The sequence below is a fragment of the Rhopalosiphum padi genome, chromosome 4 (genome assembly GCF_020882245.1).
Source record: "Rhopalosiphum padi isolate XX-2018 chromosome 4, ASM2088224v1, whole genome shotgun sequence".
NCBI lineage: Eukaryota > Metazoa > Arthropoda > Insecta > Hemiptera > Aphididae > Rhopalosiphum > Rhopalosiphum padi.
The window spans coordinates 39,883,717-39,898,716 of NC_083600.1; the positions used below are offsets into that span (position 1 = coordinate 39,883,717).

At 26.2% G+C, this 15,000-nt stretch overlaps 1 protein-coding gene and 1 pseudogene across 5 annotated transcripts in view; one reads left to right on the forward strand and one right to left on the reverse strand.

Annotated features, from left to right (window-relative positions):
• LOC132929954 (neuropeptide CCHamide-1 receptor-like) overlaps window positions 1-15,000 on the reverse strand; it is a 142,986-nt gene that overhangs the window by 108,799 nt on the left and 19,187 nt on the right. For 2 of the 5 annotated variants that reach the window (XM_060995608.1, XM_060995606.1), the window contains one exon: window positions 3,406-3,484. The exons of 2 other annotated variants lie outside the window; for them this stretch is intronic. The gene's annotated coding sequence lies outside the window, so the exon portion shown is untranslated. Of the gene's footprint in view, window positions 1-3,405; window positions 3,485-9,713; window positions 9,810-15,000 lie in introns of all 5 variants that reach the window. One more of the 5 variants, XM_060995609.1, reaches the window with a different exon arrangement.
• LOC132931084 (5S ribosomal RNA) lies at window positions 1,682-1,804 on the forward strand (annotated as a pseudogene).

Below are 15,000 nucleotides of genomic sequence, written 5' to 3' on the forward strand. Positions count from 1 at the left end.
GTGCGTAGTAAACGATTATTAGTGTGTAAAAAGATAGTACTCAATCTACCACACGCACAAGCACAAGTCATCAATCAGTGTAGTCACGACTCACGAGTAATATTGTTCACTAAGAAATCATGTACTTTTTTCATACGGACACAACTGTACAATAATTGAATAAGGAGCATTTTTAAATGCATTATGAGTTATTATTGTTCATCCCAACTTTTTTTTATTACTTTTTCGATTCCACATATTTATTGTTTATATTTATTTTATTATTTTTTATGTATATATAAAATACTATAAGGATTGTGGCTAAATTTCAGTGGCTTAACAAATAATAACTAATAATTTACATGATTTAATACAAATAATAATGACAAATTATCATATTTTAAATACATAATATATTATATTATTGAATTTCTTATCGCTTTATTAAGTAGTTTTATCGATACAATGGACAAAAGATATATGTTTGTTTTCATAAAAAAAAATGTTTGTCGTATCCCGTCTTCCGTGTTAATTTAACTACAAATTAAATACAAGATGGCCGAGATGACAGTGAAATTTTATAATTTTCGCACCTATAACTGATAAGATTATAGAAAATAGGAACAACATTTTAGCTTTAAAAATTTCAAAACGTGTTTTATACGGCGATCGTTTATCAAAATAATAGCTTTTGTAGTATAAATATACAACGAATGTGAATGTTTATGATCATATTATTGCATTGCGGTTCCTAGATAGTAGCTACTATAACTATTAATACCAATGGGGTTCGATTATATTATTAGTAAATTGTTCTCGGCAGTGACATAAATTCAAATTAAACGATTCAACAGTAATTGTAATGTTTATGAGGTATTATATACTACAGAGACCACCCCAAATGGACGACTAAAATGTAGTCTACATCTTCAAATAACGAAAGTTTTTTTTTTTTTAGAACAAACTTTCGATAAACTGAACCCTCTAAAAAGCGGACAATGTTTCAGCAAATGAGAAGGTCCGGTATTTAGAGGTTTCATTGACTCAATATATAACAATATTAATCTAATTCCAGATGTTTTCATTTTCTTCTTCATTATGCAGTCATATTTGGTTAATATGACATTACAATAAACTGCAGTAAGGAATTGACTTATCTAGACACTTTTAAGTATCTACAACTGTCAACTAAAACAGTAACTAGCGAGTGCCACCAGCCACAAAATTGTTATATCGATGCAATGGAATTCAACATTTAACATTTATCAATATTATTATTACATAACAATACCTATACTATCTATCTATGCATAGAAAAAATAATATATTATATAAAGGTACATTTTAATACCTACTTACTTTACTACTCATAAGTTTACTGTGATAATAATATAATAATATGTATGTATGTACCTACTGACTCATAGATCGATATTAGTTAATATAAAATATAATTTAGATTTCCATTTTTCTTGAACCGCGCAAAAATAAATACAATAATAAGAGTACCTATAAAATATATAATTAATTTTATCATTACATTATACTACTACAGGTCTAAACCACACTTACATTTGACAAGGGTTAAACTCAGTTAACATCAATAACTTACTTAGAAGTCGGGGCTGATGTAACTCGTAAATTTCCATTAATTAATTTGAATTACATATACTGCAGCTTATTAATTAACTCAAATAATGTCGCCAACGACCATACCACGTTGAATACACCAGTTCTCGTCCGATCACTGAAGTTAAGCAACGTCGGGCGTATAGTTAGTACTTGGATGAGTGACCACTTGGAAACACTATACGTGCCGTTAACTTTCTTTTTTAGATATTTTAATTAATAAATATATTATTATTTTTATTTAAAAAGTATAAAAACATTTAAATTCAACATCTTTGCTGAATTTTCAAGAATTTTCGTTGAACAATCTCTTCTAGTGATACTTTTAAATAATTGTTTTATCATTATTAACTTGTTGAGCCGATATGAATTACATTTTGAATTGCAAAACAAAAAAACGTTTGATTTTATCAAAAATTAATTTTTTTATAAAAATTCCACGATGACTTTTTTGAGGGGTTAAACACACAACTTTATAGAATAAAAACTCTTTGATCGTCGTCTTTTCAAGGTTTCCGGTAGAAAATCTAGTTGATACTTTTAAGAGGTCAAAAATTAAAACTATCAGTACTTCTTAAAATAATAGACATACAAATAATTTATTATTAATTATAAATAATTAAATGTACCACGGGTTTAAATATATTTATTAATAAATTATATGGAAATTATAAAATAGATGCAACAATTAAAATTTCTTAAAACACATTTAAGGGGCCGTTACACCAACATTTATTTTCTCTGTCAATCTCCCACATAATATAGGAAAAAAGATATTTTGTATTTAAACTCTCTAGTTTAGTTTAAGGCAAAAACACCTATTGTATATTTTATAAAAAAAATAATATTTCTGTGCATTGGCCAGATATATTTTTAATATTTACATTTTTGAATAAGTTATTAATGGTTAAAAATAATCAAAATCATCTTAAATAAAAAAATACTTATATTTATAAAAAAGGAAAATACTAAAAATCTATCTGACCAATGCACATGAAAAATTCTTCTTTATAAAATATATTAAAGGTGCCTTTGTCCTAAACCGAACCAAATAGTCGTAAATGTGGAAATACGAAATATCTTTGTTCCTATAATTATGTAGGTCGTAGGCGGTAGCAGAGAAAACAAATGTTGGTGTAGCGACACCTTGATACATTAATTAAATACAATATTGGCACATTCAAGTGTTTAATGGTATTTTTATTGAAATTCTTAAATTATAATTAGTCTTACATTTGAATATGTTTGACTTCAAGACAAAGTGGTTCAATAATTAATATACATCTTGGCGGAAACTCAAAACTACTTCTATGTTACGTACATAAATTACTTAATTAGGTGCATCATTAGGTGATGAACAGCGAATAATTAACATAATAGTATTCTAACCTAAACTAACAGCATTAACTAGCGCACTGCAATAAACTAATCAAAATTAAGTAAACATAAAAATAAATTGATAATTTGTTCTTAGGTAGTGTAGTTGATTTATGATTTTAAAATAATAAATATCGCTGTTAGTAACTATATTTTAAGTATTTCATAATTGAATTTAAACAAATCGTCTGGATTTTGGAAACTATATTATAAAACCGATTGAAAAGTTAATTTTCAAGATTTGTAAAACCTATCAATCTTTTAAAATTTATTGCACGTAAACAACAAATATCTACTAATCCAATTAATAAATCATGTATTTAAATCCGATGGGCTTATATTATTTATCATTAATTTGTATACACAAATAAATCAATAAATAAATATATTACTTCAATATTTACAAATCTCGGTACATACTTTTGAAATTTAAGCCTGTAAACGTCCGTAACTCATAAACACTATAAATGTATTTTTTGTTTAGAGCAAAATGGTTTTTCTGAAATAAAAAAAAACACTAGATTAAAATAATTAAAATCCATTCAACATAGAAAAAGTGAGAAATTCGTAGATTTTAGATTTTTATTTAGAGCTTTTAGATATCATAGGTAAAATATAATATGCACCTGTTAATAATCTATAATCTTTATCTAATAAGTAACAAATATAAATTATTTGTAGAATGCCAAAAGTGTTTTATTTATATTTTTAAAACTAACTTTGTTTTAAAACTAAAATATTATAATATTTTATTAGGCCGATTAAAGAAAAAGCGTTATCTATATATAAATATTTAGTTGTATTAATTATATAGTAATTGATCGTTAAAGCATGCGCTGTTTCCGCTATAACCTTGATATTTTTTTTGTCCACAGTCATTTCCGCCAAAATAAAAAAGGGTTCTATTTTTATTCCTGGCTATAGGTGCTACTTCATGTTTCTATATATCTACCAGATTGTCGTTAAGACCACAACCCATAATTCAATTAATCTATAAGTTTATACCTATAATGTATGCCGCCTGGTTGCATAAACGATCATTAAACATTTAACGAATCAATAGTAAGCTAATGGTCCCTTTAACTGATTTAGTGGCCCGCGTTTGGTTCATTAAATTTTAGTGGTTCACTAGATTAATATATTTTTACGCAACCCGGCAATAATATATTATTTATATATTAGACTGTCGGTGGTATCTATTATTTATCTATAACCGATACAATACATAACAAAGTTTGAAATAAAACAGTATCTATTTATACATATTTATTTATTTATGTATATTGTATATCATTATCATGTATTCGTGTGTTAATATATTAGTATAGAACTTATTTTGATTATGACTTTAAAAGTGTTGGATTAAAATAAATTCAATTTGACAGTTGAAATAAAAATGATGAGTTGTGTGTATTGTGAGATTAAATTTAATGTTACATACTTTTCTTTTCTTTCCTAAGGTTTTTACGGGCCATTTAGGTCCAATGGTACAACAACCAATTGACCGCATCCATCGTTATCTTGAGCCAGTTCCTCTTACTCTCGACCACATTATTAATACTCTTACGATTATATATATATTACCTCTTAGATTTCTAAACTAGATAATTTTAGTAACTATTTAAACTACAATTCAATGACACAATTAGTTTTAGAAATCCTGATAAACCACAGTTAACGACTATACACAGCTAAACGCAGTATTTAAGTTGTATGTTTATCTATATAATATTGTTTAAACAAAACTATACAGCGATGTAGACTTCATCTGTCCATACAGACAAGATAATCCCTACGCGAATCCTCGTTTTAGATTAATGATAGAAGCCTAACATACCTATAAGATTCTGAGTGAAACGGTGAATGTATTGATTTTACAATGATGTATGTTTTTTTTTATATGAGTACATGGTAGGTTGTTGACTAAATGCTTCGATTGTTAACTTTGAGGATGCTTTTAAACAAAAAATTAGATCTAGTTTTTACTTTAAAAATGTCATAATTAAAAATTCACAGTATTTTTTTTTGATAATTGGAAAACAAACAAACATTTAGGGAAAAACTACAATTTTTGTACGATAAGCCAAACAAATTTAACAAATTTTTAGTCAATTTATTGACTAAATTTATTTTTTATTTTTTTAAAATTAGAAAACAAATAAACAAAGACACTCAAAATTGTATATTATATAAGTATGTACTATGTATATTATAATTTTATATATTTATGCTATAATTTTTTTTTTTTAAATATTTTGACTTTTTTGAGTTATTTACAAATAATTTAAATTCTCTATATATTTTTTTTTTTTTTTACTATAAATGTCAATGAAAAATGTATGAATGGGTAAAACTGCTTGATAATTGTATTCTTAATAAGTTATTCATTTATCAATTGAAAATATCAAAAATTTATTACCACAATATTTTTCTAGAAGCATTTAAATTTAGAATTTTGATAAAATTCGCGAAAATCTAAAAAATACAAGCTATTTTGTAGTCAGAAATACATAAAAAAATATTGTTTTTCTTCCTAATATTTGAAAATTGAATATAAATTTCTTTATAAACTGTTCAACCTACACATAAAAAAAACTACCAGCAAGTCAAATTACTTTTTATGAGCGTTTGAAGAGGGTGAATGACGGTTCACTACACAGTTGCACTTCCTGGTATTTTGTAGCGGGTGCAGAGATAATATTATGCTTTAGCACTCGCTGAAGCTGGACTTTAATCCTATTAAAATATGATACCTTTTTATTTTTTTTGTCGAATTATTTTTATAAAATATAATTACACAATTAAAAAGGTAATCAAATATAACCTTACGCAATAACTATATTATCACGCAGGTATCAATTATAGCCGTCTTATCATCGTATACTGTATTTTGATGAAATAACATAGAGTAAAAACTTTTTCTAACGAAACTCGTCACAACGAAAAACTCTATACAACGTAAATATTACATTATAATGGTTGGTTTGATTTATAACCTATTATCATATAATTTTTACACCCTCTCTATTACGAAATCTCTCTATAACTCAAGAAATCTCTTGGCCCCTTCAAATTCGTTACAGAGAGTAAAATTTTCACTGTATTTTTAATATAAATATTGTACCTATATGGCTATATGCGTGTTTAAAATATAAAAATAATATTGAGAATAATTTTATATCAAATATAATAAATATAGTGCACGCGAGCGAATCAAGTGGCTTTGAATATAACTTGAGTAATTTGTCCTTACGTTTATTGGAAATAAAAGTTTCGCGCCTGCTGAAATTTAATACAATTTTGCCAATGACGGAATATACATACAAACATTCATATATACAGCCTATGCACGCTTAACCTATTAAATATTATATTTTATTTTTCGTAGTATGGAATTATATGTTATTTACAGGCCTATTTATACTTAATATTATTATTATAACCGCGTATTATGTTCGTACAACTTTGTTGCTGCAGGGCTGCCCATTGTAACGGCGCGTGTACAAGTCGTTTGTTTTCGATTTTTATATATTGTATTATTATTCACGGAAAACAGAACATTAATATAACAGTAAAAATCACGCTCGAATAAAGTTTTCCTCGAGTTTCCGTTTATAGCGTTTACGCGTGTACGTACACCGCCCCGTAACCTTTTTCTAAGCTATGTCATTGTACCGTTCGCACAGCATAATAATATTTCCGTATGACCATTAAAATATTGTGGCCTCCGGTGTGTTGTGTTAATTTACCTAAATTTCCACAGTCGTCGTGGTCGGATCATAATTTATACAAGTTATATAAGTTAAATAAATAAATTGTTAATTACTTATTTCGATCAGATTCTCTCTCTCTTTTTCTCTCTCTCCCTCTCTCTCTCTCTCTCTATCTATCTATCTATACATATGTTTATCTGTCTCAGTGGCCACGCCAAAGCTTTCGAAAATTATCTTTCTTGTACTCAGAAATTCGTGGGTGTAATGACTAGACAGTAGACAGTTTCGTTTCTATTACCCGGTTGAAACTTTATAAGAGGCAACTCCCTCTTGTCCTTGCGATATTATTTTCATCTGTTATTATATTATATAGACCGTGTTTTTTTGTTTTTTTTTACTCTTACCAGACAGGACAACTAACATATAAGATATATGATATGATATGAGATTAGAATTATATTGTTCTTAGGGGCATCGTTGAAACTTTGCTGACAAATATATTACAACAAATTAGTCCAATCTACTTTGAAACATTATGAAATAAAAACTCCTCGCTACACAGTTTATACCATACTTATAGATCATATTTTTTTGTTAGATGCGGGTCATTTAAGCTCACTCGAAAAATACCCAAGCCCTTAAAAGGTTTTCCATTATATGATTCGTTATATAATTATAAAATAGTTAATAATTTGGATTTTATTTTGGTCTATTAATATTAATTATTTATTGGATTTGGTCCGACCTCTCCGTTTCACTCTGGAAGTCAAAACATTCTAGGTATTTAATAAAAACTGAAATTATATACATATTTTTGATTTTTAGCTGTTATATAATTATTATATTTGATTGTCATTATTACTGTATTATATGATATGATAACGCAAATATTTGAAAAAAAAATTATAGAAGATTGATTGTGGTATTACTAGTTACCCAAAATGTATGATCCTATTTTTTGTAATTATAAAACAAACAAAAAAAGAAATCCGAAATAAAATATTGAGCTCATTGATATATAAAATCTCCATAATCATATACCTAGCGAATAATGTTAATAACGGAAAAAGATAACAATAGAAATTTTTCTGTACATTTGAATAGGAATCACACGCAGTGCCAGCAATATATCGATCGTTATTAAAATGACGTTTGTTCGAAAAGTTATACGACTTAAACGCCGACCGGTGATTCGGGTCGAACGTGCGTTTGGATAGTGACTTTTATTTTTATTACAAAAACATATAAAGGCAATTACGGACTTGAATTATGATTACTGCTACATCCGATATGTTGCAATTTAGTGTTACTATCATATTATGTATTTGATATATCTTCTTCTTCTGCTGGCATTTTATTACTCTTTAAGAGTTTTCGTTGCCATCGATATACCTAAGTATACGGAATTTCGAAAAAATAAAAGAGATATTGGTATAAATCAATCCGTATAGGTATAATATAAGAACTCAATTCGTAATATATATATATATATATATGTATATGGTATGATATTACAATTTTATTTTCACTACTACGATTCTACAGCATTCATTCCGAAAAGTTTAGGTAATATTTTATACAACGTGTTTTAGAAAAATTGATGTGTGTATTACAATGGGTTTATGACGAACAAAACATATATGGTAATTATTGTTTACTTTCTAATACCAAAAATACTATAAAAAAATCGAGGAAGTGCCACAAATTTACCTGGTAGACCTGATAGACGGTCAACATAAAAAAAACAACACGTCTATTTATATACGTAATTTCGGCAAAACCACTCGGCATCAATATTTATTTTAATTATTTAAATTAAAAACAACTTATGGTAGAAAGAACTTTTATCACTAAGATAAAATTGGTTTTCATAATAATAAATTATTATTGTCTCCAATAGAAAGCGTCTACATTTTGATATTGAAGAGTTTTGGTTTTAAAAAATATTTAGATCGAAAATGATTTTTTGAAAATCTTCAAATTACGTGTTTTGGACGATTCTAAAATATACAAAATATATGAATTTATACGAGAATGAACATTATACCAAACATTATATTACAGTTTTTAGCATAAAACCAATCGTAAACAATATTTGTAAAATTTTAATATTATCGATTTTGATTCGAGTATTGTAGAGTGACTAATCGTAGAACAAACTATTTTTGATATGGTAAAATTAATAATCGACGTAATATTAAACATGAACAATTATTACCTACACTTATTCTGTATATTAGATTTCGTGTATACTACTGAATAGGTTATTGTAATTAATGTGTTAATCTTAATTCAATGATAAATTATCGCATACGAAAAAAGCTTTTGAGCGTAGACAGCGTGTGTCCATTTCTATTTCTAAGTTTTGATATGTTTATTATATTTTTTTTTTCATTATTTTTTCTATGTTGAAACAACCTTATCAGCCTTTATCAATGTCATACCCAAAGTGGATATATCCACCTTGGTCATACCATTTGAGAAATATAGAGTGTGTCTATCTCACAACTATCCCTTTGTCTTAAAAGATAATTTCCCACGTATTATGAACGTCACTTCAAGTTGAGTTGGCCCGGCCAGGGCAGTGTGAGCAATTGGAATGACGGCAGGTGAATACGAAGTAGTATTTTTTACACTATTTAATTATTAGTACCTAAAACAGTAAGGCTTAACTAATTTTTAATAAAAACCACATAGATATATCATATATTATATATTAATTTAATATTGTTATTAACTAAAATCAATACCAACGACAACGGTGTGAATGACTTATATATAATATATATATATATATATATTTATTTATATATTCAAATTACCTATAGTTTAAAAATTTTAAAAATTTTATAGTATATGTATATAAAAACACAATTATAAAAAAAAGAAGAAATTTTCAATTTTATTAATATTTTTTAAAACCAAACAATAAAGAATCGTTAGGGAATAAATTGTTATATGTTTGAATCATCCATTTATGATTCATTTCGATCTAAATTTAAAATTCAATCGTACTTTAATGATGTATGTGTCTTTCCAATAAATTGATTTTGCGTAAAAATGTCCGTTTTTTATTTTATTTTTCCAAGCTTCAACAAATTGATTTTTAACCTACAAAAAAAAAAATCAAACTAAAATTATTTGAGCTGGTTGAAAGGTAATTTGGCATAAAAAAAAAAAAATATTGTAAGACCATTACACTCATTGCTTTGCTCAAAATCACAGCAACTCATGAAAAATTGTATTATACAGCCAATCATGTGATGGCATTATACATTCGTACATTACTAGATATTATTACTTAGTTCAATGCTCTATGCCAATTTCGATTAGATAGCGAGTTTGTTGATTATATAACAAGTATGAAAAAAATAAACTAAAAATACTATTTTTAGAACAAGTTTAGCATATTTCATAATCTGTAGGCAGAAAACCTAAACAAAATGCATACAGACACTCACCTTTGTTCAAAATAGTGTATATTTTATAATTAAATAATTGAAAACAATTATAGAATAGTTAGCATATTAATTATAAGCATATGATTCACATACTTATCAACTAAAAATCACCATTTATAGATTATTACAATTTTTATTTTTATTTTAAACCTAATATGTATTATAACAACAAATCTGTTTACTTAGAATTTAAAGTCCTATGTATTTATAAATTATATTTTATAAATATCTTATTAAATTTCTACAGGTTTAAGCATAACCTATAGTTAGTATTATTCACTCATATAATAATACCCGTTACAAAGATAATATAAATAATTGTGATTCTTAAAAAAAAAAAAACTTGGTCTAAAAAGCTCTTTATCTGCAGCTACTCAAATATGTAGACAACTTACTGTTAATATTTATAATTTTAAAAATGTTTATATATTTAAATCATTACTTTAAACTCTAGACTTTTACACTATAAATCTTTTATTAGACTGTTTAAAAATGAAAAAAAATATTATTTTATTCTTTGTTTAATTATCTATGCATGTTTATTATAGTTTTAATTATATTGTTTACTTTACCTTATTCTTAATGTACTGAACTCAAATATATATAACCCCAAAACAAGCTTATTAATGCTTAAAGGGGAGTTGCAAACATATACCTTATATATTTTTATTTATATTATGAAATTTTATTATTTTGCTAAATAAATTATTATTATTATTAAATATAGAATTAAAAAAAAAAATTCCAAACCGAATTTGGTTTATTCTAATAGTATGCACATAATAATATATAAATAATGGCTACCTAGCTGCTTTGCAATACCCATGAGTAATTTTTTCAAACTTTGAATGCTCATTTAGTCATTTATCATTCATGTAATTAATATTTGTATTCAAAGGTTTGAACAGAATAGTTATGATAAGTGATCACTAGTTTTATATCTTCTTAAAATGTAATGATTATCGACATATTGCTATCCAATACTTTGAATTACTTTTTTACGTCATAAAAATAAAAAATTGAAAAATATTGGCATCATTAACGATATATTATAAAATCAATTTGTTAGTCAAGCCTTTTAAAATATACTTCTATAGTTCTATATATGCTTAAAGTATACTTAAATAAAGATAAAGTTTAATTAAAATATGGTCAAATAACCTTTGAGTTAAAATGTCAAGTTATAAACCTAAAATTATAGTCAATATTCTCTTACCTAATTCTTGAAGTTTAAGCGTAAGTAGTTTAAAAGTTAAACGCGTATCAAAAATCACAGATTAATATAATTGTTTATATATTATAGTTTTGTAGTTAAAAAATTAAAAATAACCTTACATTTTCATTCTCCAGAATTTAAATAAACGTTTCATGAATATCGATATTTTAAAAAAATTAACGTAATTTAAAAGATCCTAATGTGTTCGTCTTGATATCCCATTTATGGTTTAAAATATATATTATGATAGTGAATAACAATCATGTTCTTAAATTCCTTATAAAATTGTTTTTATAAATGTATAAATTAAAATTGAATAACTATTTATGTTACTTTTTATAATTTATCAAAGTTATCAGAATTTATTTGTAATCTTTTTAACTAATCTTGTGGCTCTTGTTATTTTTTATTCATCTAACCTAATAGAATATTAAATATTATAAAAACTTAAGTTTATTATATAATACCGTTTATCATTCCAATAAGGTGATTACTAATTTAAAAATAAAATCATTTTTACTGAATACGATAATTTATAATTTCAAACTTGGTAAATAATTATTTCTTAAAAACTTTTAAAAAGCAATTTTATACAACGATAACATAGTAATACATTATAGAGCCTTTCAAACTTCCCCGAAAGAATCGAAAGATGCACAGGCATAGTGCACAGCGTGCAATAGATAAGGTGATATCATAAAAACATTCTAACTTCTATGAAAGACGCGTTATTATCCAATCTTGGCAACAACAAAAAATTGACAATCATATATGATTGTATTCGATGTTCAATATAATTATAAACGATTAAAACTATTATGTCTCTAATATTGAATAACAAATAGTATAGGCCACGAAAAATCTAAACTATTAAATTATCTTTCTATTTAAGATTTAAGGGCTTTATTGATGATTTCTTAAAAAAAAATTCAAAAAATAAAGTAACTTGAATTATATTTTCAGATGAATTTCCACGAATACGGCCCACACGAATAATAATAATTGATCGTGTAAGAATAACGTCTAAACTAATGAAAATATAAGTACAATAATAAATTTACTTGTGTACGAAATTATTAGAACGCACGTGTATACTTCATTTTTATCAGCATGTTTTAGATCGTTGGTAAAATATTAAAATTTTAAATAATTGGTTAATTGGTTTTATTACCTGAATGAAAACTTAATTTGTGCAGTCTTTTGTTTGTATACCTAATAGTTATAAAAAAAACTCATTAATTTTGATTTTATTGTGATTGAAATCATACGCTCTCTTTTCAAGGATGCAAACTTTTCGATGATCTGTTTCAGACTTCTTGAGAAAAGACGGCGATTGAATAATATTCTTTATTTTTCTTTTATTCAACACTTAAGAAATTCAAAAGAAATACAGTTCTGGGAATTGGATATACAATATACTGCAGCGGAGTTTTGTATTGTATTCAGATAATTAATATTCGATGGATAAATAACAAATCATCCGTGTTGGTTATTTTCCGGTCGATACCCCGAACATTGTTAGGTGGCGTTTTCCATGATATGCCCACGGTTATAAGTTATAACATTTAGGAATCTGCAATATGAATAAAATGACTTTAATAAAATATACGAAAATAATAAGGTGTATTACGTATATACGTAATATACGTGTACCTATTTTCGACGACCAAAGTCTAACTAGAGCCCCGTAAAGTTATTATCATATTATAATACGCAATACCGTTATATCGTCTTTTTTTTATTATATTTTTTACGATAAATTATTATTTGGCACGATTCGCACTCCGCAGTACGACGTACAGCGTGCTTACATACGTACGCGAAAACGTAGTAATACGATAGAGACACATATAAGTGGAGATAATAATATATTTTATAGTCGATACCCGTTTACGAAAAACGTTCGATTGCGGCCATTGAAAAAAGTTGTAATAACAAACAGAAACGATGTACATCAAACAAAAAAAAAAAAAATAAATAAATAAATAAATAAAAAGGCGTGAGAAATATCTCGTGTTGACAGCGGTTGACAAGAACCATAAAAGCAATATCGACGACGACGACGTGTGAAACTTAGACACGCAGCACGTGACACCGTACCTTTCGAATACTTATATTGCGCGCGATAGGTATACGGCTTAAATAAAACATTTTACAAGCTTATTCTGCACGTTAACACATTATACCGCCTAACCATTATATAGATATTATAAATAAATAAAAAAAAGCGCGTTTTAAAAATAAATATATTTCTGTAACAACGTGTTGACGTGTTGTTTATTAAGATCACAGCTATATTATTAGGTAATAATATGTGCATTTTCTGTATGTGCCGGATTCCCGAGCTCGGTGATGCTGTTCGACCGTCTGTATACTCTGCAGTATCAATGTCGTTACCGTAAGCCGATTAATGCTGTCGATATTATTCCGTATGCACTTAATATATTATAGTATAGGTACACTTATACATCGATACGGTGTAATTATATTTTTGAAATCCATACGTGGCTGTTTATTGTTCTGCGTTTTATTGTACGTTTCCTCTTCGAGCTAATGTTCATTAAAAATGAAATGAAACGATAAACTTTGTATTTTGTTTCTACGAATCATAAGCCGATTGCACGGAATGATACCCTATACTTACATTTACAATAACAAGGTTAAAGTATGTACTTATACAAATATGCCGTCATCATACGGAATTATATAAAAAAAAATTATTATATGTATAGTCAATATGAGTTCAACTTCTGTTTTTAATGTTACTTTGCCTTCCAGTTGAAATAAAGTTGAGTTTATCAAATCATTCACTAATAATATTTTGTAACGTTTTGGTGATTTATACATAACACATAATAATATTATGTTATCATAATGTTTAAAATATTTTTTTATTATTAATGTTTACATTATTTCTCAATTTTTTTCTTATAATTCTACAGTATGTAGTTCTAGAATTTTACTTCTTCAGTTCTTCATAGGAAAGTTGAAATAAATATTGACCAAATAATTGGTAGATTTGGAAAAAGCGACAATGTAAAAAGACTTTTAGATTTTGTTATTTAATATATAAATATTATATATAATATATATACATTACTATAGTAAATAACAAATAAACAAAATCTAAACTTCTTTTCACATTGCCGCTTTATATGTTATATAATCACTTATTTATATATTACATTGATTTCTTATACATACTATTATGAGTATTATGACAACATTTTTAAATTATGAAAAATGTACCTGCCTTTATTATTTTATAATAGTATTTGTGTTGTAAAAAAACTGTTCCCCCCCCCCATATCTTTGCTCTAGATCCGTGCCTGGTCGTACCCGCGTGTATACTGTATAGTCTCCGTTTTACTAACGCATACTATACTAATATATACGTTTAGCAGTTCCAATTTTGTGTGTTTACTTTAAATACTGGAGTAAAAAGACCTATTGTCAAACTTAAAGGTATGAACATTATCTGTGTTCCTTCGTCAGTTTTTTACGATATTTTAATTTTTAAATATTAATATTGTGTATTAAACGTATATTTTATATTTTATTTATAAATCGTTTAAGATTTTATAGTGATGTTCTGATATCAAACACGACATTAGGGAAACCACAA